The sequence below is a fragment of the Staurois parvus genome, unplaced genomic scaffold, assembly GCF_062004578.1.
Source record: "Staurois parvus isolate SC_StPar_1 unplaced genomic scaffold, SC_StPar_1.0 ptg000746l, whole genome shotgun sequence".
Classification (NCBI taxonomy): Eukaryota; Metazoa; Chordata; class Amphibia; order Anura; family Ranidae; genus Staurois; species Staurois parvus.
Genome location: NW_028318542.1, coordinates 3,820,191 through 3,844,495, shown reverse-complemented (window position 1 = coordinate 3,844,495; position 24,305 = coordinate 3,820,191). Strand labels below are relative to the sequence as shown.

Here is a 24,305-nt window from a genome sequence, read left to right as displayed (position 1 = left end):
GTTCCAAAGCGCCATGTCAAATCTGTCACCGTTCGGATGAGACCTCGCAGCTTTGGTCCTGCATTCCACTTCCACTCTCCCTGCCTCCAGTATCCGTCGAGCTTGTCCTCATGTGCCTCGTTGCCGTGCCTGTAGACATTAGCATGGCATGACTTGCATGCAGCCTACAAGATGTTGTTTCTTATTTTCTGCTCTGGTCTCTTGACTCGCCCTGGGAAGGATCAGCGGCTGGAAGACTGGGAGGGAGGAGAGACTCAGAAGAATCTGGATTCTGTTCTCTGTGCAGGGGACACTGACCGATTCATCCGTTGCTGTAGATACCAAAAGTCACAAAGAAGTAATATCTTCACAGCAGGAGTCATAAGGGCTTTATGAAATAACCGAGTGTGGCGGGACAGCGATGCGCTGCGCACTATGGCAACCCCTCCACTCCGTCTATAGCAATTGAGTGCGGCCACAATAAAGGCAATTGACTTCTGACTGGTTGCTATGGGCCCCGGGGACAATCCGACACTTATTACCATTCCATTAAAAATTAATTTAGAGGAAAAAATTGGGGAAAAAGGTAGATTAAATTATAACTAAAGGCAAATAATGTGTTCTCTTTGGATAGAGAGATGAGTTAGAACCCCTGTCCGTCTTTATTGCTGTTCGTACCCCCGTTAGGGAGGTTCACCCTCTCCTTTTTCCCTTTTTATCATCACCTAGCACAGTGGTTCTCAACCTTCCTAATGCCGTGACCCTTTAATACAGTTCCTCATGTTGTGGTGACCCCCAACCATAAAATTATTTACCCAGTAATTATAATTCATGAGTGTCGTTTTACCTCCAATACTGCTGCTTTCAACACAGTAGCTGCTTTTAACAGAGTAGCTGCTTTCTACACAGTAGCTGCTCTTTACACATCAGAAATATGTGTTTTCTGATGGTCTTAGGGGACCCCTGTGAAAGGGTCGTTTGACCCCCAAAGGGGTCGCGACCCACAGGTTAAGAACCACTGACCTAGAATGAAAGTGACAGAAAATTCCAAATTATTGGTTGCCACCAGACCAGGGGCGGACTGACCATTTGGGAACGCTGGGTCAGTAGGGGGCCCCATGAGATGCCCCTGGTACCTTTCATAGGCTTTTTTGGGTGTGGTTTGATTCCCCGTGATCCCCTATTGCCTCGGGGTCCCATGAGTTGTCAGTCCGCCCCTGCACCAGACAATGGAAGGTAAATCATCCAATGGGGACACTATTATTTATTTATTTATTTCAGGTACTTATATATACTTAATTTACGCAGTGCTTCACATATATATTGTACATTCACATCAGTCCCTAACCCTCAAGGGGTGTACAATCTAAGGTCCCTAACTCACATTCATTCATACACATACTAGGGCCAATTCAGACAGGATCCAATTAACCTACCAGCATGTCTTTGGAGTACATGATAGTAACTGTTAATGTTATATATTGCCTCAGCCTTGCAATGGTTGTTTCTTATATTTATAATTAACCTTCCAGCAAGTCTTTGGAGTGTGAGAGGAAACCGGAGTACCCGGAGGAAACCCACACAGGCACAGGGAGAACATGCAAACTCCAGGCAGGTGGTGCTGTGGCTGGGATTCAAACCAATGACCCTAGTACTGCCAGGCGGAAGTGCTAACCACTAGTTCCGGTAACGACAATGTATTCCATGAATTTATAGAGATTTTTCACTTCTTGTTTTGGCTGTGGGATGGGAAGTTAGGGGAAATCTCCCAAATAGGACACAGACTGCAAAAAAAAAAAAAAACCTGATAGGTTATAACCCTTCCTTAGTTTATCCAATACAAAATAATTTTGTCTTTACTTTAACCACTTTAATACTGGGCACTTTCACCTTCTTCCTGCCCAGACCGATTTTCAGCTTTGTTGCACTTTGAATGACAATTGCACTGTCATGCAACACTGTACCAATATAAAAGTTTTATCTTTTTTTTGAGACAGATGGAGCTTTCTTTTGGTGGTATTCAGTCCACTGGGGTTTTTTATTTTTTGCTAAACAAACAAAAAAAGCCTGCAAATTTTGATTGATTAAAAAGGTTTTTTTTTTTTTTTCATTTTCTGTTATAAAATGTAGCAAATAAGAGTGGCATTGGTGAGGCTGCACTGATGGGCACCAATAGGCAGCACTGATGGGCACAGATAGGGGGCACTGATGGGCACTGGTGAGGCGACACTGATGGACACTGGTGAGGCTGCACTGGTGAAGCTGCAGTGATGGGCACTGGTGAGGCGGCACTGATAGACACTGGTGAGGCGACACTGATGGACACTGGTGAGGCTGCACTGGTGAAGCTGCAGTGATGGGCACTGGTGAGGCGGCACTGATAGACACTGGTGAGGCGGCACTGGGCACTGGTGAGGCGGCACTGGTGAGGCGGCACTGATGGGCACTGGTGAGGCAGCATTGATGGGCACTGGTGAAGCTGCAGTGATGGGCACTGGTGAGGCGGCACTGATACACTGGTGAGGCGGCACTGGGCACTGGTGAGGCGGCACTGGTGAGGCAGCATTGATGGGCATTGGTGAGGCTGCACTGATTATCAGTGTAAAACATGTACTGACAGCCTTGCCAGCTGTCGGCTCTCTTTTCCTCACACAGCCACAGCATGTGAAAAAAGGACTGCCGATAAACTACATGTTTGTTTACATGTGATCAGCTGTGATTGGACGCAGCTGATCACATGGTAAAGGGCCAATGTGATTGTCCCTTTACCCTAACCTGTGATCAGCTGTGCCCATAGGACACAACAGTCACAAAGCGCACCCAGGCGAGCTCAGGGGGTGGGGTTGTGGGAGGACGTCCATGGACGCCCTTCCAGAACTAAACAACCGCACTGTAATCGTCTTTCGGCTATAGCGTGGTATTGAAGTGGTTAAAGATGAACTCCAGGTATGGATATTTTAACATAGTTACATTGCTCCAGCTTGGACCAATGTAACTTTGCATGTAGGCAGGGATCTACATACATGTACCATACTTGGCCAATGAAAGCTGGAAGTCACTGTAGTAGGCACTGAAACTCCAGTGATGTCCACTTGCTTCAGGGACTCATGCCAAATGGCTGCCTTGCTGCTTACTGGAGGTCACCCACTTGGCATGGGTACCATTCAGAGATCAAATTGCATTTTTTCAATGAATGCAAAACATTCTCTAATTAGATGGGGTGGAGAGTTGGGGGATGATGTCACAACCTATACTTCATCCAGTCAGGGAACGCTTTGCATTTTTATGAGACCATGCAAAGCGATCTTTCAATGGCACCCACGTCAAGTGGGGCATGGAACCCAGAAGATAGTGGAGATCACTGAAGTAGCAGTGCCTTCTATAGTGAGTTTCAGCTTCCAGGGGCATTGGCCAGGCATGGTATATGCATACTTACAGTGGGCCAATATTATTATGAACATATTTGAACCATATTCTACAAGTGTATGGCCAGCTTTAGAAAAGCTTTCCCTCAGTTTAGAGATATTTCCTCTTACTTCCTGTTGTCTAATGACAGGAAGTGAAGGATAATTTCCCCACCTGGAAAGATCACAAAAGTAAGTTTTTAACCCTTCCTTACTTTATTCAAAACTAGAAAAAAAACATTTTAGCATTAGATATACTCATGACATGACAATTTTTCAGGGTAGAAATGTTAAATAGAAGTTGTAATATTTCCATCACAAGCCTAATGTATTACTGCATTCTTATGTAATGCTGTATACCTGGCTCAGAATACCTGAACAGTGACTGCTACAGTGATGCAGTCGCTGTTCGACCGACAGTTTTCCACCCAGCTCCTTTAACAACAATTGATTGAACAATTGACTTTCATTGAGCCGGGTGGTGCTGACGGGGCACCCATGGCTCAAGTTTCAGCAGGAAACTGCGAAATTTGAGCCATTAACTGCAGCCTCATTTCATAGCATTCAATAGGAATTTTGCTTCAATAGGTCTGACTTCAGCAGAGTCAATTCCAATCAGTTACTAGACGTTTATGACTTGGCAACCTATCGGCTTCTGCTTATTTGGCTTTAGTGAACTGACATCTTGTTTTCCGTGAGTTCTTGTACATCATCATAGCACTGGTGCTGGTTTATTGTTTAAAACCTAAAGGCTCATTCACGGCTAGGAAAATGCACGAGCAAGCCTAGCTGTCCCCTTTTCTTGTGCGTCTTCCCCAGCAGGTCTGTAATTGAGTTTAATTAAACATTTCCCTTTAGAGAGATATATTCTCCTGCTTATTTCTCCTGCTGTTCACATCAAAGAATCAAAATAGCAATTTCCCCAGAGAAGACAAAGGGTGAGGAGGAGTCGGGAGATAATTGTTGCATGAATCACATTGTATAGATGATCACACTTGGGTTACGCAAACTAAGATTGGGTTTCCAATGTGTAAGGAGTCTCCATTGAACGTCCTCCGTGTTCCAGGAACAGTGTGTAATTTGTATGTGTGTTCTATGTTCCTATTCAGAGTACAGTACAGGAAATACTAACACCGGTATCTGTCTTCTTCTCTTCCCCATTCTGTCCGGGTACACCCAACTCATTTATTGTTTTATCTGCGGATGGAAGAAAAGGTTTGTTATGCTGGCACTTCCTCTGTTCATGTAGACCAGGGGGTGTCAAACTCAATTTCACTGCGGGCTGCATTAGTGTTATGGTTGCCTTCGAAGGGCAGGTTGTATCTGTAAGATGAGATGTCCACAGCATTCCACCCCCCCCCCCCTTACATCAGGTGTCAAGAGCCCCATGCCCTCCCTAACATCACAGTGCACCCCCCCTTACCTTGTGCTGCTGCCAGGAGGAAGTTGGGGATGGAGCTGGGAAGCAGAAAGGCGCAGGATCTGGAGGAAGACCAGAGGAGAGCTGGAGTCAGCTGCCAGTGTCCGCTAAATTAATAAAGAGATAATATGTGAGCGCTATCCGGGGATCTGTAAAGGAAAGCAGCTAGAACACCAAAAAAGGTAACCAAGAAAGAACCTTCCAGTAAAGTACATATATATATATATATATAAGGTGCAACGCTAAAATAACATAACTATCATATTATAAAGTGCAAATATCAGATCACACTGAGGTGAGATTGAGTGAAATGAAAAGTCCCAAAATAAAGGCCCAACGTGGGGATCTGATAAATCCTAATGGGTGCGTGGGGTAAAGTTCCAGTGTACCACACGGTGAATTTGGGGTAAAAATTGCGCACTCACCAGAAGTGCGTCAAACATACACATGTAAGATTTATCCTGTAGTATCAGGTAGCGGTCATCAATTGCCAAGATAAGGACACGGTCATACACCTTCCAATCGCAAATCTGGGTAGGTACTCCAAAATTCTTAAACGTGTCTCAAGCGTGTCACCATCTGGGGTCCCCTTTTTGAACAGGTTCTGCAAGTGGGGACTCTCATTGAAGAGAGCCCAATAAGGGACACCACATAGCGTGATACCGTATACACTGAGTTTATTGAATCAGAAGGTAACACAACATGAATTGTAGAGGTAAAATAAAAGTAAACACTGACCAGATACTACTCAGGATGGCGTTGGTCAGACGTCTGGATACTGTAGCCCCCTGACGCGTTTCGTGCGATGCACATTATCAAAGGGTCCTGGGCTTAGTGTCTGCTAAATGCTTAGATCAGGGGAGGTGGAAGCGAAGGGATGTTGTGGCTACCCTGTGAGGAGCAGGGTCTGTAGGAGAAGTTCTGGGGTGGCGGAAAAAACCCCAGTGCAGGATCTGGGAAAGGAGTTCTGTCCTCCTCTGCTGCCAAATGCTGAGAAGAGGGGAGGGGTACTGCAGCTGCAAGAGAGGTGCGAGGGCCACATGAAATGGCCTGGAGGGCCAGATTTGGCACACGGGCCTTGTATTTGACACGTGATATAGAGCATAGATGGCTTGGCATCTGCAGAAATCTTCCAGCAGTGTGTCCTTCAGACTGAGTGGTGAAAGGGCCCATACATGGGCAGTTTACAGAGAAAAGGCTAAATTCAGAAAGCTTTATTGCATATGTTGTTAGATGTAACCACCAAGTGTCTAGGCCAGGTTTCGTAAATTAGATCTGTATAAGCCAAATAACCTTACCTGAGATTATGGTGTTTATATGGTTTGATCCCACTAGTCACTAAACCAACAACACATCCCTGTCTCAGGTGGACTGTGAAAAAAATGCCCCCTTACATCAGTGGTCATTGGGAGAAAAATACTTATTACATTGGTGGTCATTGGGAGAAAAATGCCCCCTTATATTGGTGGTCAGTGGGAGGAAGAATGCCCCTTACATTGCTTGTCAGTGGAAATAAAATATGCCCTGTCTATTAAGGGTTAGTGGGGAGAAGAATACCTATTACATCGAGGACGTTGGTGGAAGGATGCCCCCTTACATTGCTCATCAGTGGGAGGAAGAATGCTTCTTACATTGGGGAACCGTGAGAGGAAGATTGCCTGTTACATTATTGGTTAATGGAAGGAAGAATGGCCCTTACATTGGTGGTCAGCAGGAGAAAGAATGCTCCTTAAATTAGTGGTCAGTGGGAATAAGGATGCCCCTTTACATTGCTTGTCATTTGGAGAACCAATGCCCCTTACACTGGTGGTCACTAGAAGGAAGAACGTCTCTTACATCCGTTGTCAGTGAGAGGAAGAATGCCTCTTAAACTGGAAGACATTGGGGGGATTATTGTGCCCCATACATTGTGTGTCAGTGGGAAGAAGAATGCCCCTTATATTGCTGGGCAGTGGGTGGTAGGATGGAATGTCCATTTACATTGGTGGTCAGTGGATGAAAGAATGTCCCTTACATTGGTCAGTGGAAATAAAATGTCTTGTCTATTAAAGGTTAGTGGGGGGAAGAATACTTATTACATTGAGGGTCATTGGAGTAAGAATGCCCCCTTACTTTGCTGGTCAATGGGATGAAGAATGCCTTTTTACATTGGTGGTCAGTGGGCGGAGAATGCCCCTTACATTGCTTGTCAGTGGGAATAAAATATGCCCTGTCTATTAAGAGTTAGTGGGGAGAAGAATACCTATTGCATTGATTCCCATCGGAGGAAGGATGCCCTCTTACATTGATGACCATTGGAGGAAGGATGCCCTCTTACATTGATGACCATTGGAGGAAGGATGCCCTCTTACATTGATGACCATTGGAGGAAGGATGCCCTCTTACATTGATGACCAATGGAGGAAGGATGCCCTCTTACATTGCTCATCAGTGGGAGGGAGAATCTCCCTTTACATTGGTGTCAAATGCTGGATGTGATAAGCAAACATGGCATCAGAACTATGGAGACACTTTCCCGTGGGAGTTAAGTTCAACCAATATGAGTAGGCCAGCTGATATAACCTCTTTGATCTGCTTAACATCATACTATATAGTTATCAGGGGGAATTTCATTTTACTAATGCATGTGAGGATGAATGATCAAGATGCAAAAAAAAGTGTACAGAATCAAAATTCAGCCAAGTTTGGAAGCTCGTGTTGGACTGCAACGTCTTACTTAGAATGATGGCAACAAGGAAACCTAAGAAACATCTTACAATCACTTCACAGGATTGTTCTATGGGTGGTGTTTGCAGGTGCCCATAGATATTGAAGTTAATGGCCACCTTAGACCTACCAGAAAAATACTGTAATGGAAAAAAATTGGATGTAAATGATCTAATGGCCACATGTCAGCCCAGACATAAAGCCCCAAATAAAGGGAAACGCCACTTATGGCCCAGACACAATTTGCACTTTCTACATCTCTTAGAATTATACCCTAAACTAAATATGTAAAAGTAAGAACTGGATTTTGCAACATTCACAGTAGTAGATGTCTGATTTGCTCCTGCTCTATTCCCTGCAATCAGCATTGTACAGTAACCGTATAATTGTAGGGATAGAGGTGCAGAAGAAAGCACTCTTTTTTTTTTTTTTTTTTTTTCTTTTTTGACGATTCTGCCTTTTATAAACTATTCTACACAAAAGGAATCGAGGATAAAGCCATTTTTTTTATTTTACATTCATCTCATTGGTTATGGATTAGTCTTTGATTTATGCCACCTGGAATTTTCTAAATTGCACAGATTTAAACAAATGATAGTAATTTTGTTTGTGAATGGTTCAAGAGAATGTCATGTTTAATTTCACGGTCTCCTTAAGGAGACCATATCACATAATGAAAAAAAATTTGAACCAAATCCATACTTTAAAGAAGAATTATCAACATTTTTTAAATTGAGTTCCTGATGGAACAAAGGATACTTTGTCCTGTCTCCCTAGGTGCCCTATAACATTATCCACATGGTGGCCAAACACTGAGAATTGGTCCAAAGTCCGCAGGGAAATCAATGCTTCCACCAGTGTTCATCTCCTGGGTTCTCCACAGCTCCCAATGGTTCCTCCTGCTGACCTCCACATCACTGTAGGAGACCAGCGGTAATGTGTAGGTCAGCCAGTGGGAGCTGCAGGAGGCCACAGGGATTGACAATTCCAGAAGTTTTGGTTTCTCTTTGGACTTTTGGGAGATGTTTCCTTAGGATCAAATATGCATTCAGGAGTGCAGGCAACAGGAAAAGCAAGTATCTGGTTATTTTTTACAGGCATGGACTTTTTCCAGAATTCTTTCATTATGTGACGGGGAGGCTTAGAGGTTACCACCACTTCTAAAGAAACCCCATATATATATATATATATATATATATATATATATAAAATCTATCTCAATCCTTAGGATATGTTTTCTATTAATTATATTGGCTGCAAGCCCCATCCTTACTGGCCAGTTGACAGTGTGCAGATGATTTGGGTGCTGAGAGGTTAACATCAGACCTGTCAGTTCCTCTTCTGAGGTCATAAGGTCCACACATTTTTCCAAGCTTTTCAGGGAAGGAAGTCCTTTTGTTGATGTGAGAATGCAGACCCTCCCTGATGTCTCCCAAGCAGTCTGAGGGTAGGGGGGGGACCACACCCTTAAAGATGCTGAATGATGGTGATCGAGGAAGGAAGTTCGAGGGCCTGAAATCTTTCTAGGAAGTTACACACCCTGATTGTATTTATTTTTACTGCTTTAGTATTAATCTGAATATCGCTCTCTGACGTAATTATAAAATTTTCAAGGTCTGATGTCACTATTAAAAACAAAAAGTAGTGCCTTTTCATGTACAAAAGTGGCTTTGTGTTACCATGGTCACTGCTTAGTTTCATGGGATGTTTAGTATAAATTTACAAGCTGGATTAGTGCTGCAGCAACCATTGAACCTTTTGGAGTGTCCTGTGGTCAGCCTTGACCCTAATGATTCCAGAGGACATGAATAGTGATTGCTTTCATGGACACAAATGTCTGGCTTGGCTGAGGGTTTGTCTTAAATCAACAGAGGTGGGGGAAGATGAAGAGCAGCATAGGCAGATGCTGCCGCCACCTCTAAATTCAAGAGTGAAGGGGAGTTGGACTGTAATTATTGGAACAGATCTTCAAACCTGCCCAATCAGCATTCCCCAGGGACTGATCAGTTGGTTGCCATTTACCTGACCCCAATGACTGGATCTGGTGACTCTCATTGTGTGTCTTTGGGGTACTTAAAGCAAACCTGTCATTAGAAAACATGGAGTCCACCATTATGGAGCTGTCCTGAAAAAGCTAGTTACGTAGGTGTCATTTTGACCTTGACGTTTTTTTTTTAGTACTTTTGCAAAACATAGATCTGTAGTATTTAGAAGAATATAAGGACTTTCCTCATCTACATACTATGTCTCTTGATCTACATACAGTTTTTGATCTGTGATTCAAACGTATTAAAACCAGCAAGTCAGCATAATGGCTTGCAAACTAAAATTGGCCATACATGGCTAGATTTTCAAATTTAAAGTTTAACAGTTTACACCCTCCAGCACATGCTTACTTTATCTTAGCCCCATACCCACAGTCCAGTCTGTTAAGCGCCATTGGCCAAAGGACTTAACCCATTACCTTTTAGGTATGAAGGAACATGTGACTCTTTCCATACAATAGTGCTAGAGCAATCAGCATTGTCACACAGAAATGGCATAGCCTTTTGTAAGCTCCATTTCCAGCATGTCATGACTTAAAGTGGACTTTCCTCCACTCTCGACTGCTGAACCAAAAATCAGGGGAGCAAAGTAAAAAAAAAAAAAGGTAAAGCCCAACTGTGTGAATGAGCCCTAAGGCTTTCATTATAATAGATTTCTTCTTCTGGGATGGGGCTTTAATATATATTTTTTTCAAGCTGAACTTTGGGGAAAACAAAAATGAAAAATGTTCCCTTGCTGTGTGTCTGCCTCTGCACTTCAAAGGGTATTTGCTGTATTTCTTGGGCATAGAAAAGAAGATTTACTTAGCCAGTCTTTCACACTGCTAGACTGGTCATTGCAGCGTCTGCTCTCCCATACGCCAGCAGTCTGGTCCACAGAGGGCGCACAGGCCTAGTGCATTACCATAAAAAATGTTTAATAAAAAAATAAAGTATGTGTTGTACTCACAAACGACAATATAGTCAAGGCACATCATAAAGAACAGCTGGGTCAACACCGCGCTGAGTAACAGTCTGCAATAGGGAGTATAGACATCCAAAAGCTGACGCGTTTCGAGGACTTGCCTCTTCCTCAGAGCCAACTGTTGGCTTCAGAGCAAGTCCTTGAAATGCGTCAGCATTTTGGATGTCTATACTCCCTGTTTCGGACTGTTACTCAGCGCGGTGTTGACCCAGCTGTTCTTTATGATGTCCCTTGACTATATTGTCGTTTGTGAGTACAACACATACTTTATTTTTTGTTAAACATTTTTTATGGTAATGCGCAAGGCCTGTGCGCCCTCTGTTTTTTCTTTCCTCATTCAGTATATTTGGATTTCCCCGGTCCATTTGAGGGCAGCAAGGTGTGCATGTTCCAGGACATTCCTTATGTGGTTGTAGCCTGCATCGAGTCCATCCCCAAGCGCAGGAGCATTTGTGTTTGCTGAGTCTGGTCCATAGCCCTGCATTGGACATGGTGACACTGAGGGACAGTCTATTGCCAGAGCATGGAGAAGCGCTGTCTGCCAGGGTGCGGAGGATTGAGTAAGTAGAAGGACTTTTCTTCTCTCCTACACAAAACAAGCAGTTAGGTCTTCCAGTTCAGGCTCAGCCCCACTGCAAGGGATAATTATAAAGTTTCCTGGAGTTGGGCTTTAATTATATGCTACTAGGCAGGGCAAAGTCACAGTCAAAGTGAACCTGTTGCTTTATTCTGCTTGGTCAAAGCAGAGGTTTACTTTAAGTTGACTACTGATGATACAGACCATTTGCACACATGGTGGCTGGGTGATTATCAATCTTATCATGCAACTTTAAGTTTGAAACCCACCATGGACAAAACCTGCATGTGGTTTGGGTGGCATCCCCCTTGTTTGCTTGGTTTGCTTTCATGTCCCCTAGTTTCCTCCACAATCCCAAAATAAAGTTGTAAATTGTAACAAAGCATACGTCCAATAGCCCTTGGGATTTTGAAGCAGCAACCAAATATTAAACCTCTTTAAAAGAATTTAATTTTTTATTTTTAATTTATACATGGTTAACAACAATTAACATGGGATACCCTATAATATGTGGTTCCATTATGATCTATTCACCATACAATATACATCAATGCTTCTAAAATATCGTTGATCATAAGTTCAAAACTAATTCTCATACAATATCCTGGTGAAAGCTCCAGTGCCTTTCAAAAGAGACTAGATCATCTTCAGGGGGCATGGCCGGATATCATAATCCACATAGATAATGAATGAACATGACAGACACCATTAAAAGAACAGGCACTCCCTTCGGACCACCAAGCGCCAAAGCGGACCAAAACAAGGAACCTCCCAAGGAGTCATGCGGATCCAAGAAGCTAATGGGGGGGGGGGGGGACAAAAATGGCCACCTTCCCCACACAAAAAATACAGAAGACAAGAACAGTGAGGGCATCAGGAAGTTAAAAGTCTATTTTAAAAGGATTGAATCATTGTGGAAACACACTTGTCCAAAAGTGTCTGTGTAGTGTGGATCCCATGGAGAGAGATGAGTACGGTCTTGTAAGTTGATTGGCATTAGTAATAATAATGAAATTAAACAAATTATAATAATGGGCAGAAAAGGAATGCAGGCAGTACAAATTGTAGTGTCCCTTCGCATTGGTGGTCAGTTGAGACATCCTCCTTGCATTGGTGGGCATTCGGAGAAGGGCCCCTTTACACTTGCGGTCAAAGGGAGGAATGCTCCTCACATTAGTGGTCATGAGGAAGACTACCCCCTTACAGGTAGCCAAAAAGATCATTGGTGTCAGTAGTTGCTTATATGAGAGGCAGAAACTCCTAGCAACGTCTGGAGGAACCCTAGGGCTCCATAAAACCCTGGTTGAGAGAGGCCTTTTTATGGAAGAAGCATTGTAAAGCGCTGAGCAAACTGTTGGTGCTATATAAATCCTGTATAATAATAATGTTTAACAATTTTAGGAGTTTATCAGAAGATATATTAGAAATGAGAGTGGGAAGAAATATTCACAACAATACAAGCTGTCTTCACGTCTAGTGGTCCCGTGAAAAGAAAACTCACTTTGATTCTTTGTTTTTATGCTTTTTTGGGTGTTTCTTTTCTGTTGAGTTGGGTCTGTACCGTCCAGATCTGTATGCAGAGGGCTGTTTCTTGGATTTCTTTGCAGATAAAAGATTGAACCCCTGCCTGACTCAAGCCAACTGCTGGTGATCTGTAGGCCTGAGTGGGGGAGGAGAGTCTAGCAAACAGCTGTCCTGATTTTTTTTGTGTGTCTACGTTACTCCCCAGCTGCTTTCCATACCCTCTCCACTGTCCGGATCTTTTGTCCCCTCTCTCTCCAACACCCCCCTCGTCTACGCACAGCTGTTGCCAAGTATGACTTTTCTTGGCCTTAATTAAAACGAGGATACACAATGGAGGGAAAGGGGGCCATCGGTCACGCCTTCTCAGGCAACCACCCTCAGTCTGCTTTTGAGGCCTAGTGTGTCCCTGGAAGGCCTATGGCTGAAGTAAATGAGCTTTTAGTTGTTGAGGGGGGCGGGTGTTTTGGGGAGGAATTACTGTTGTCACAGCATCTGTGTCCTATTCAGATACTCGTGCTGGACCTATTCAGGGGACATAAAAGGAAGGGAGATGGGTATTGTCCACGGCACACGCTGTACTATCCCTCCCGTCACTCACGATCACCCCCCTGTGAGTGAAAGGTCATTTATATTAATTATTTGCATGGTAGAATTAAGTGACTTGCATTGGCCATCTGTATGACACTGCTTGCTCCTGTATCTTCAACATTATGCACGTTCCTCTTTTATAACCCGGCCATTCTGTAGGGTGCCAGAGCAAATAAAAGTGAGAGAAAGACCATAAAGTGAGATTGAGGAGGTTGGAACAGACAGGGTCTACTCTAGCTGGTGGATTTATGAGAGGGTGTTCTGGAAAAGTGTGGTGGTACAAAGCTAAATCGAGCTGGTTTCTCTAAACACACCAAATTCCAGCCAGTTTTTTTTTTTATAGCATGGGGAAAAGTTAGACTTCTTTTACATGGATGGCATGGGGGCAGTTGATGCTGCAGTGTTACCTCCACTGGACTGCCCTCCTAAAACATGTCATGGGGGTTGAACACATGCCACAACTGTACCAACCTTAACTCAGCATGTCGCGTCGGACAGGTGCCACTACCTGTCAAACTTGGCCAAGAAGCCAATGGGACTTCGTAACAACCACAAGCTAAACTTTGGCGCACGGTAAGTACATGCAAAATTCTCTTTTGCAAAAAAAAAAAAAACTGCCTAAAAAATAATTTAGGATGCAGCATTGCCTCCTAAATGTCTGGAAGCTGCTGCTCTGCTGCCCTATGAAAAGAGATCCACCATAGGGGTAGTGGAGACTGTCAATGGTGCAAACGAGGCCCTAAAGTGGAAGTAATTTCCACTTTTTAACTTGCACTTACAGATAAGCCTATAATAAGGCTTGCCTATATGTACAGTAAATATCTCCTAAACTTGCACCGTTTAGGAGATATTCACCCGGGATGTAGCCGGTAACGTCACCGGTGCATGTTCTCTGATGGGATGGCATTTGTAGTTCTCAATGAACTTCTTCCCGTCAGTACAGTATATCTGCTTGCCTTTACATCCTGTATGGAAAGCAGATATACTGACAGGTGTGCAGGAGACTTGCACGGCACCAGCAATCTGCTGATCACTGGTGCAATGCTTTACAGGCTCGTGAAACCAAAAAAATAAATGCACATTTTTTTACCTGCAAAAAAAGGGCATTTATTTTTTTTGGTCAAAAGGTGAACATTTTTTCTTTTTATTGGAATAAAGTTGTATCTGGACCTCTTAGCAGAGGTGTTCCATTTCACCTTTTGCATGGAAATAGAGTAGGAACATCCAGATTTATAACCACCCGTGAAGGCTTTTTGTTATTTGCCTAACTTCACCCAAATCCAGCCCACTGGTTACATCAAGGCTGATGGCTGTTTGAGAGGAGTAGTGAGACTATGTATAGTCCTGAATGGGTCTACTGAAGAAGTCACGTGATGACACGTGTCTAGGTGGAGCACGGAGCCCCGGCCCCGCTGTCTGCATGATATGCCTGTATTTTCTTTAAGTGCATTTTTATTAATAAATCATATTTAGTGCGTACATACTTCACTATAGAATACCTTTTACTTTGTGTGAGCACAATATAGAAGATGATGGGATCGTGATTTAATGGGCCAGACCACAACATATGGGAACTTATCCGTCTTGTGTTTGCGTACCAGAAGAATAAATACCTGCGATTGCATTGGAAGGAGAGAGATCAAAAGGAGTCCCAAACAAGGGAGAAAGGCGACCAGAAAACATACAGGTCCAATTTTGGTGGTGAGCGCAGTGGTGAATGGTGGTGGGTGTCACTGCAGTTGGGTGTTGAAGAGCCTCTACTGTACGACTGCAGTCCTATCCATCTAATAGGTGTATGTGACCAATAAAGAGCTAACTGTGCTATACACACCAAGATATTGCACACTAGACTCATGATTGGTCACAGTATGATAACACACTCTCTAGAAAGCACAGTAGGCCATTAACCTGTAACTGAGTTACTTTCATTAACATTCACACTGCAAGTAAATTACCTCATTTGCAAGCACAGAAGCTCCACATACCACCGCATGCACAGTTGTGTTCCCAAATGATTCCGCTCACTTTTATTTCCTTAATCTGTAAATTCGCCTCATTAGGAAGACTGTGTTGCGGAGCAGAACATGAATCTTCATTAGGAGAGTCATGCAGAAGATCTGGCTGGTTATACCAGCTGGCTTTCCCAAGACGTCCACTAACGTTACATGTCCTGATACCAGAAAATCCCCAACATGAGGCCTACTGCCTGATCATGGTTGGGAAAGGGGACTAATACCAGTCAATAAAGGGTTAACTAGAATTTATATGCCTCCCATTCACTTGATCTTCTTTAACCCTTTGACTGTCAAAGCCGTTCTTTGCACAGGTTTAAAAAATAATTTTAGACCTGAAGATTAATTAAACCCCCCCAAACATTATACACTCACTGGCCACTTTCCTATTTACACCTGTTCTATTGCTTGATAACACAAATTGCTAATCAGCCAATCACATAGCAGCAACTCAATGCATTTAGGCATTTAGACGTAGTGAAGACGATTTGCTGAAGTTCAAATCGAGCATCAAAATGGGGAAGAAAGGGGATTCAAGTGACTTTGAACGTGGCATGGTTGTTGGTGCCAGATGGACTGGTCTGAGTATTTCAAAAACTGCTGATCTACTGGGATTTTCATACACAACCATCTCTAGGGTTTACAGAGAATGGTCCAAAAAAAAGAAAATATACAGTGAGTGGCAGTTGTGTGGACAAAGATGTCTTGTTGATGTCAGTGGAGAATGGGCAGACTGGTTCGAGTTGATAGAAAGGCAACAGTAACTCAATATGGACCAAAATCTCTGAGGATTGTTTCCAACACCTTGTTGAATCTATGCCATGAAGAATTAAGGCAGTTCTAAACGCAAAAAAGGGTCCAACCTGGTACTAGCTAGGTGGACCTAATAAAGTGACCAGTGAGTGTATATCACATGTGTTAAACACAAGGCCTGTGGGCCGAATGGTCTTCATGTGGTCTTCACACCTCTTCTGCAGCTGTGGCACCCCCTTTATCTCCGTCCTCACCTTGTCTCAGCATTCTGCAGCAGAGAGGACAGCAGAACTCCTCAGAAGCAGCACCACCCCCTCGTCTCTGCCTCCCCCGCAATCAGCAGACTCCAGCAACTGACTTCAGCCCTCCTCTGGTCCTCCTCCAGCCCCTTCCCAGTTTCACCCCCAGCTTCTTATCAGAAGCAACACCGGAAAGGGGGCGTACAGTGTGGTGTGAGGTAGGGAGGAGGGCTCTTGACATCTGATATCAAGAGGAGGTTGGGGGGGTGCTCTGGACATCTACTCTTGCAGATACAATCTGCCCAGAGTGCAAGGCAAAATGATAATGCGGCCCATGATGAAATTGAGTTTGACCCCCCTGTAAGATATTTCCTGAAAGCAATCTCCCTGGAGAATAAAATGGTGGTTCTTTCATTTATTAATGTCGCACAATATATGCTTGAAAGTACAAAATTTCAGTTACAAAAACACTAAAGGTGATTTTAGGGCACACAAATGCAATATATTACCTAAATTGGTAAAATATACAAAATGAGGTTGCGCCGAGTAAGTAGATACCCAACATGTCAAGCTTTAAAATTGCGTGTGCTCGTAAAACAATGACACATTTTGGTACCCTATATTTTACGTAGGCAACACTGTAAAAGCCCATACAAGTTAGCAGTTTAGAAACGACCCTGAATTTTGGCCCTAAAATTGTTGCTTTCACTACAGCATGCTCGGAGCTACAGCATGTAACGTGTATTGATAAAACAAAAAGGAATGGTGCGCTGCCAATGTTCTGAGTAATGAGCTGCTGCAAACGCGTGTTATGTGTGTTCTCATAAAAAAACAAATAAATGAAATAGAAATATGTCGCACTTCTATCAACAAGCAATATCAGTAAAAACAAATCTAAAGACAAACTCAAACCTGATGAAGTCACATGGTGCATGACGATACGCGTGGGGAGGAGTCGGGTGACATCAGCGCTGTAATGCCGATCAGGCAGCATATTGCTCTTCACTGATTGCTTCTGTCGTTTTTATTTCCTTTTTACACTGGTTACCATGTGAGTGTATGTTTTAATAAATTACATGCAATTCTAAAGAAGCGTACTGCACTGTGGTCTTCTTTGTGGTTGTCGAGCTTTACCCACAGAGCCGGCTGTACTGAAATCAGGTGCCATTGGAAGGTTCAGCGGTGATTCATAAGGGAAAGATTGCCCACAGAGGAGCAAGTTATGTGTTACCCCCACTTATAGGGGAGATGCTTTTCTGATCTGTGTCCACATACAGGTCCATGTGAGAAGGTGAGGGTCCACCTGGACTCCTATGTTCACTGTGGTGATTCACGTACATTGAGGGCTTGCAGCACTGGGATTCTGGGTGCAGTCACCAGTAGGAAGATGTTCCACTCTTTTTGAAATTCTAAAGAATTTGTTTCTCATTGTTTTTTGTAGGGATGCACCAAAATTTCGTTGGCCAAAATGTGTTGGTCGAAAACACCCCTTTCGGCCGTAGGCCGAAATAAAAAAAAAAAGCACCAATACAGGTGCCGAAAAAACCCCGTCCCTCACCGCTGCCCACTGCTGCGTCCGGCCTCTGCTCGGTAGTTCAGCCTTACCTGAGAAACCATCGATTCCGGCGCTGGGCATAGAGATGAGTGAAGGAAAGATGGCTGCCACCAGGGGCGCACTGACAACTCATGGGGCCCCCGGGCAATAGGGAATCATGGGGCCCCTGTGTCCTTGCCCAAACTCAAAAAAGCCTATGAAAAAGGTACCAGGGGCATCTCATGGGGCCCCCTACTGACCCCGGGCCCTCGGGCAGTGCCCGAGTTTCCAAATGGTCAGTCTGCCACACATCTCTGCCCTTGGAGGACTGGAGCGATGTCTCTTCTTGTTCTGGCCATTTTTTTTTTTTAAAGCACTAGATCAATGCTTTTTTTTTGGTCCAATGCTTTACATTGCAGAGGAGAGATGTGGGGTCTTATTGACTCCATATCTCTCCATAAAGAGGACCTGTCACTAGTTATTTCTATCACAAGGCATGCATGCATTTCTTATGATAAGAATAAAAGTGATTAAATTTTTTTTTTAAAGGAACAGTGGAAAAAAAAACATTAAATAATTTTTTTTTTTAAAGTTTAAAGTGCCCCCATCCCCCCATGCTCGCACATAGTGGTGCACGCATACGCAGGCCATGCTCACATGTAAATGATGTTCAAATGTGAGGTATCGCCATGAACGTCCGAGCAAGAGCAATAATTCTCACACTAGACCTCCTCTGTAACGTTACACTGCTAACCTGTAGAAATTTTTAAAGCATCACCCATGGAGATTAAGTACCGCAGTTTCACCCCATTCCACGAGCGTGCGCAGTTATAAAGCATGACATGTTGGGTATCTATTTACTCGCCGCAACATCCTCTTTCATATTTTACAAAAAAGTGGGGCATATATTGTTCTTTTTAATTAAAGTGTATTTTTTCCCCAAAAATATATGTTCATTTTAAAAAACAGCGCGTTTCGATTTTTGGCCACGTGCATTTTGCATTTTCGGTTTTGGTACCAGAATTTTCATTTCAGTGCACCACTAGTTTTTTTGTGTGGACTCTAGCCACGTTTGAGTTTGTCTTTACTGTAGATTTGTTTTTACTAATATTGTTAGTTGTTAGCAGCACAACACATTTCTGTTTCATTCATGTAACGTGTATTGCAAGGGACATTTTTGTATGTAGGCGCGCTTGATGTATGTGTTTGTTTGCTTGTGCATGCGCGTGGGGGCGGAGCAGGCTAAACATTTTTTCGGTGGTTTTAAATGCTTGGTCATAACTTTGTTTTATTTTGGGCTTTTTTTTGTTTGTTTATTTATTTATTTCAGGTACTTATATAGTGCTGTCAATTTACACAGTGCTTTACACATATATATATTGAACATTCACATCAGTCCCTAACCCTCAAGGGGTGTACAATCTAAGGACCCTAACTCACATTCATACATACACATATTAGGGCCAATTTAGACAGGAAGCAATTAACCTACCAGCATGTCTTTGGAGTGTGGGAGGAAACCGGAGCACCTGGAGGAAACCCACGCAAGCACAGGGAGAACATGCAAACTCCATGCAGGAGGCACCATGGTCGGGAATCAAACCCATGACCCATTTACTGCAAGGCAGACATGCTAACCACTAGGCCACAGTGCCGCCCCACTTGTTTTGTTTTTTTACTTTTACTAAAGATTTATTTATATCACATTGGGGACCAAAGTTAGCTGATGTGATATAATATTTTTAACAAAGGTTCTCTTTAATGAGACATCAGAGGTCTAATGTCTCACCCGTTCCCCATTGAAGCTAATGCATTGCAGGTCACGCTCTCCTAATCACACACCCAGACGTTGATTATCTGTTGAGCGATTTGACTATCATCATTACAGAGGCAGCAGCCTAGGCCTAGAACTGGGTGCCTACCTGGACCAGACTAAACTATGATGAGGAAAACATACTCTCTATTTCTTGTTTATTTAAACTAATCTCTACTCACATTGGTCCAGCGCTACTTGTCCGCAACATCGACAAAATCCGCACGTTCCTAACCCCAGAAACCACTAAACAGCTCATCCACTCCCTCATCATATCACGACTCGATTACTGCAACTCCCTCCTCACTGGCCTGCCTCCCCGCTGGCTATCCCCGCTTCAGTCCATCCTGAATACGGCTGCCAGACTCATTCAGCTTTCCAACTGCTCCGTTTCCACCACCCCCCCCCCACCAATCCCTCCACTGGCTTCCGATTGCGCAACGGATCAAATTCAAATGCCTAACACTGACGTGCAAAGCTGTCCACCATACTGCCCCGTACTACATCACCGACCTAATATCCAAGTACTGCCCAGCACGCACACTCCGCTCCTCACAAGACCTCCTTCTCTCTAGTTCCCTGGTCTCCTCCTCCCATGCCCGCCTCCAGGACTTCTCCAGGGTATCACCCATCCTCTGGAACTCCCTGCCCCAACCCATCAGATTATCACCTACTCTCCTCTCCTTTAGGCGCACCCTGAAAACCCACCTCTTCAGGGAAGCCTACCCCACCCCCTGCTAACTTGCCAACCTCCTCCACTCTTCCTACCACTCCATCCCCCACAACTATCTCCTCCTGTGCCACCATCCCCTCCCTCCTAGATTGTAAGCTCGAAAGAGCAGGGCCCTCGAACCCCTCATGTTTTGCATTGTATTGTATTATTGTTCTGTCCCCCATTGTAATGTACAGCGCTGAGCGAACTATTGGCGCTTTATAAATACTGTATAATAATAATAATAATTCTACACCTATCAGTCCAACCACTCTTGGTAACCAGTTCCTGGAACATTGGTCAGCTGACCTTTTGCCAAGAGGAGAATTATGTTGCACTCTTGAATGTCAATCCATCAAGCCTCTTTTGGCAGAGAATACATGACTGGATGCCAGATGGTTCTCATGGCCACATTTAGATTTAATATTCTATATACATTTTCCCTATCAGTCAGAGGTCAACTTTGTATACAGTATGTGAGCACAGAGCCTTTGGTCCTCTGACCACTGTCTTTTGGACCTGGGAGCATAACTGTATTTCCTAGTCTTAGATGAAACTTCAGGTAACTCCTGTTCCCTTAGCAGGACCATTCTCCGTAGTCCTTATAAATCTGGTCACATGATTGAAACTGAACGTGACTGCAGGCAATTCCATCTTCCAGTCTTTTCTGCATCCTCCCGCATCATTGATGTCTTCAGAGACATCACCCAATCACTTCCCCATACTACGTACCTAAGGAACCCCCGGCCAGACCTATCTTAAGAGTATTCACCTCTGCAGCATCATCTACACCATTCTTAATCCCGTCAGAATCCTGTAGCCTGGCAACCATTGCCACGGAGACAGTGTTTCCAGGATATGTGGGAAGCAGGATCGTACTGACATGATGACAGCAGAGGCCTTGGATCAGTGATCAGTGTGTGTTCTCCACGCTATACAAGATAGATGAGCTTCGTATCTTATGAGGGGCTTGGGTTTGACACCGGAATGAAGCAGACCTGTTTCCTACATCAGCCCAGCTTCAGTCTCAATCTTCCTGCCACAGCTTACAGGATGAAGACTGACACCTGTTTGGTTGTAGTGATGAGCATCGTTAACTTCCTGTATTCTATCTTCATAGTATTTCTCATAGAATAGGATTAATGTGCCATGGACCTCAAAAATCCCGGTTCATGGCCTCTGTCAATATCCAGTCTGCGTCAATCATGTCTCTGTTTATAGTATAAATGTCTTCCAAGCTGAGCATTCCTGTTTATTGAATACTTGGCCTTCGCAGTTTTCGTAGGGCAGCAGCAATGCAGGTGGTGGAGGAAGTCGAGAGGAACCTGATTCCTCTATGATCTCCTCGGTCACAGAGAGGCAGCATCTAAGTGGATGCTGGCGTCCCATGTGACATCGGTGGCCATCTTGGGTCAGGCAGAGTCTATTTAAGACCCTGGCTCCCAGGTTTGGTGAGCATTGTGCGTGTGGATAGAGTAAGAACAGGTCATCCATCTGTAAGGGACAGTGCTTATTGTCAGGGAGAGGTTCCAGATTAGCAGAGAGTGAAGGGACATGCCATCCATCCTGGAAGCCTCCCCACTTGGGTACAGACCAGCCAGGCAGCATTCTGCCCCTCCAGACAGACGCTGTTGGCACACCTGACACCTGCTGCTATAGAAACCTAGAAAAATGATGGCAGAAAAAGACTGAGTGGTTCCTTGAGTCTGTCCTTTTTTTTTTTTTTTCTTTTTGTTTTGGGGTCTTTTTGTGTGTTTTTTGGTTAATATTTATGCCTGAGTATGCTTGTCCCACGAATGGTTGAAGTTTTTTACTGTTGACTGGCTCACTACCTCTGCTGGAAGTTTATTCTAAGCATCAACTACTCTGTCAGTAAAATAATACTTTCTGAGATTAGTTTTGAACTTTCCTACAGTAGTTTGAGGTCATGTCCCCGTGTTCTTGATTTTGGTTTCATGTTGAAAACGTTGCCCTCCTGAACCTTATTCACCTCCTTGATGTATTAAATAGTTTCAATTATGTCTTCCCTTTCCTTTCTTTCCTCCAGACTGTACATGTTAAGTTCCTGAAGTCGCTCTTGATATGTTTGATCCCCCAGACCTTTCACCATTTTTGTTACTCGTCTCTGGACTCATTCTATCTTCTCAATATCTTTTTGTAAGTGAGGTCTCCAGAACTGGACACCATATTCTAAATGAGGTCTTACTAAAGATCTATATAGAGAAATCAGGACTTCTTTCCTCATGCTGATGACCCCTCTAGTGATGCATCTTAGAATTCTTTTAGCTTTCCCCACTGCCTGGCCACTCATCGCTATAAATCTTGTGAGTGCGCCTGGTCAGGTTGTGTTCCCACCGGGCTTGTTGTGCATTACTGAACTTCAATTTTTATAGAGTTGTGTTTTCCACAACTGGACTCTTGAGTTTAGCGCTACCTCACCATGCTGCACCTACCCACAAGTTGGATTGTGTCTACCATATTTAAGGCCCTATTATCACAGAAATTGCTTTTAAACAGGTCAAATTTGGGGCCAAATAATTCTGCTATAGAACTTTGTCATATGTAGTTCTACCATTCCTCAGTTTTTGCCAGCAAACACAAATGCTCCTGCGCTTGGGGATGGACTCGATGCAGGCTACAACCACATTAAGAATGTCCTGGAACATGCACACCTTGCTGCCCTCAAATGGACCGGGGGAATCCAAATATACTGAATGGGGAAAGAACAAAGAGAGGGCGCACAGGCCTAGTGCATTACTTGCCTCTTCCTCAGAGCCACTGAGGAAGAGGCAAGTCCTCGAAACGCATCAGCCTTTTGCATGTCTAAACTCCCTATTGCGGACTGTTACTCAGCGCGTTGTTGACCCAGCTGTTCTTTTATGATGTGCCTTGACTATATTGTCGTTTGTGAGTACAACACCTACTTTATTTTTTATTAAACATTTTTTATGGTAATGCACTAGGCCTGTGCGCCCTCTCTTTGTTCTTTCCCCATTCCTCAGTTTTTGACTGCCTCTTAAAGTAATAATGAGGATGCCGAGATAGCACTCTGGTTAATGAAGGTCAAAGCAAAGTGCGTTTGGAGATGGTACTGCTTTCTTTGGGAATATTGCAGTAGATGATGGTTTCCAGTGCTCCAGGTGCTGTTCATGGTGGATAAAACGATTGCATTGCCTGTCTATTGCATTACACCCCCTGCCAGACTTGGGAGGTTTTAATTCCCCCATTTAGAAAAGAACAGTTTAGAACCATGGCTAATCCCAACAATACTGCAAGCAGGAGGCCAAGCAGCCTCAGCAATGGTCCCGGGTATGAGCTTTAGCATAATATGGGTTCTGCGTCTGAAATGCATGCCTACGGCCTGTGGAAATACAGCTTTTCCATGCATGTCACTGTAATTTTGGTATTGGGTTGGCATGGAAGTGTTTTGGTTTGGCCTGAGTGCTTCAGTAGAGGAATACCAAGATCGTATACTATACAACAGACACTATACTGTGAATAAATGTCATTGTTGAGTTCTGGAACTTGGATTATGGGTCTGTAATCTTTGTATGCTATTCTGCTCAAATACAGTTTTGGGGGATTTTCTGTTACTCAATGTCAAAACATAGTGCACAGTAGTAGTGTTGTACTGTGCTAGCCATCCATCAGTGCCGAAAATGTGGAGTTATAGTATATCTAAACCCAAGAACAGAATGTAATATCTTGCAGTCCATAGAGGCTGCTGTCCTGATGATACTGCGTCCCAAGATCAGCACCACTCCCATTGGAGTTACTCCGCTTGCAGGGGGTATTACTGAAGGGATTGCATACATGAGTGGTGGTAAACACATAATTAGAGGTGGAACCACTCAGAAAGTGGCCATGATCTGGGCAAGACCACTTGGACAATGGTCGTGACCTCAGTGAGGCCACCCACAAGGACGGCATAAGTGTGGGCCTTGGGCAGGTGTGACCGTGTCTTGGGGACTGGGACCAAAATGTTTTTAAAATATGCTATCCTAAGGTGATGATCACTCACTCTGTATCTATGAA

At 43.8% G+C, this 24,305-nt stretch overlaps 1 protein-coding gene across 1 annotated transcript in view; it reads left to right on the top strand.

Annotated features, from left to right (window-relative positions):
* Nucleotides 1–24,305, top strand: part of NUMBL (NUMB like endocytic adaptor protein) — a 129,387-nt gene that overhangs the window by 51,009 nt on the left and 54,073 nt on the right. The window lies entirely within an intron of this gene.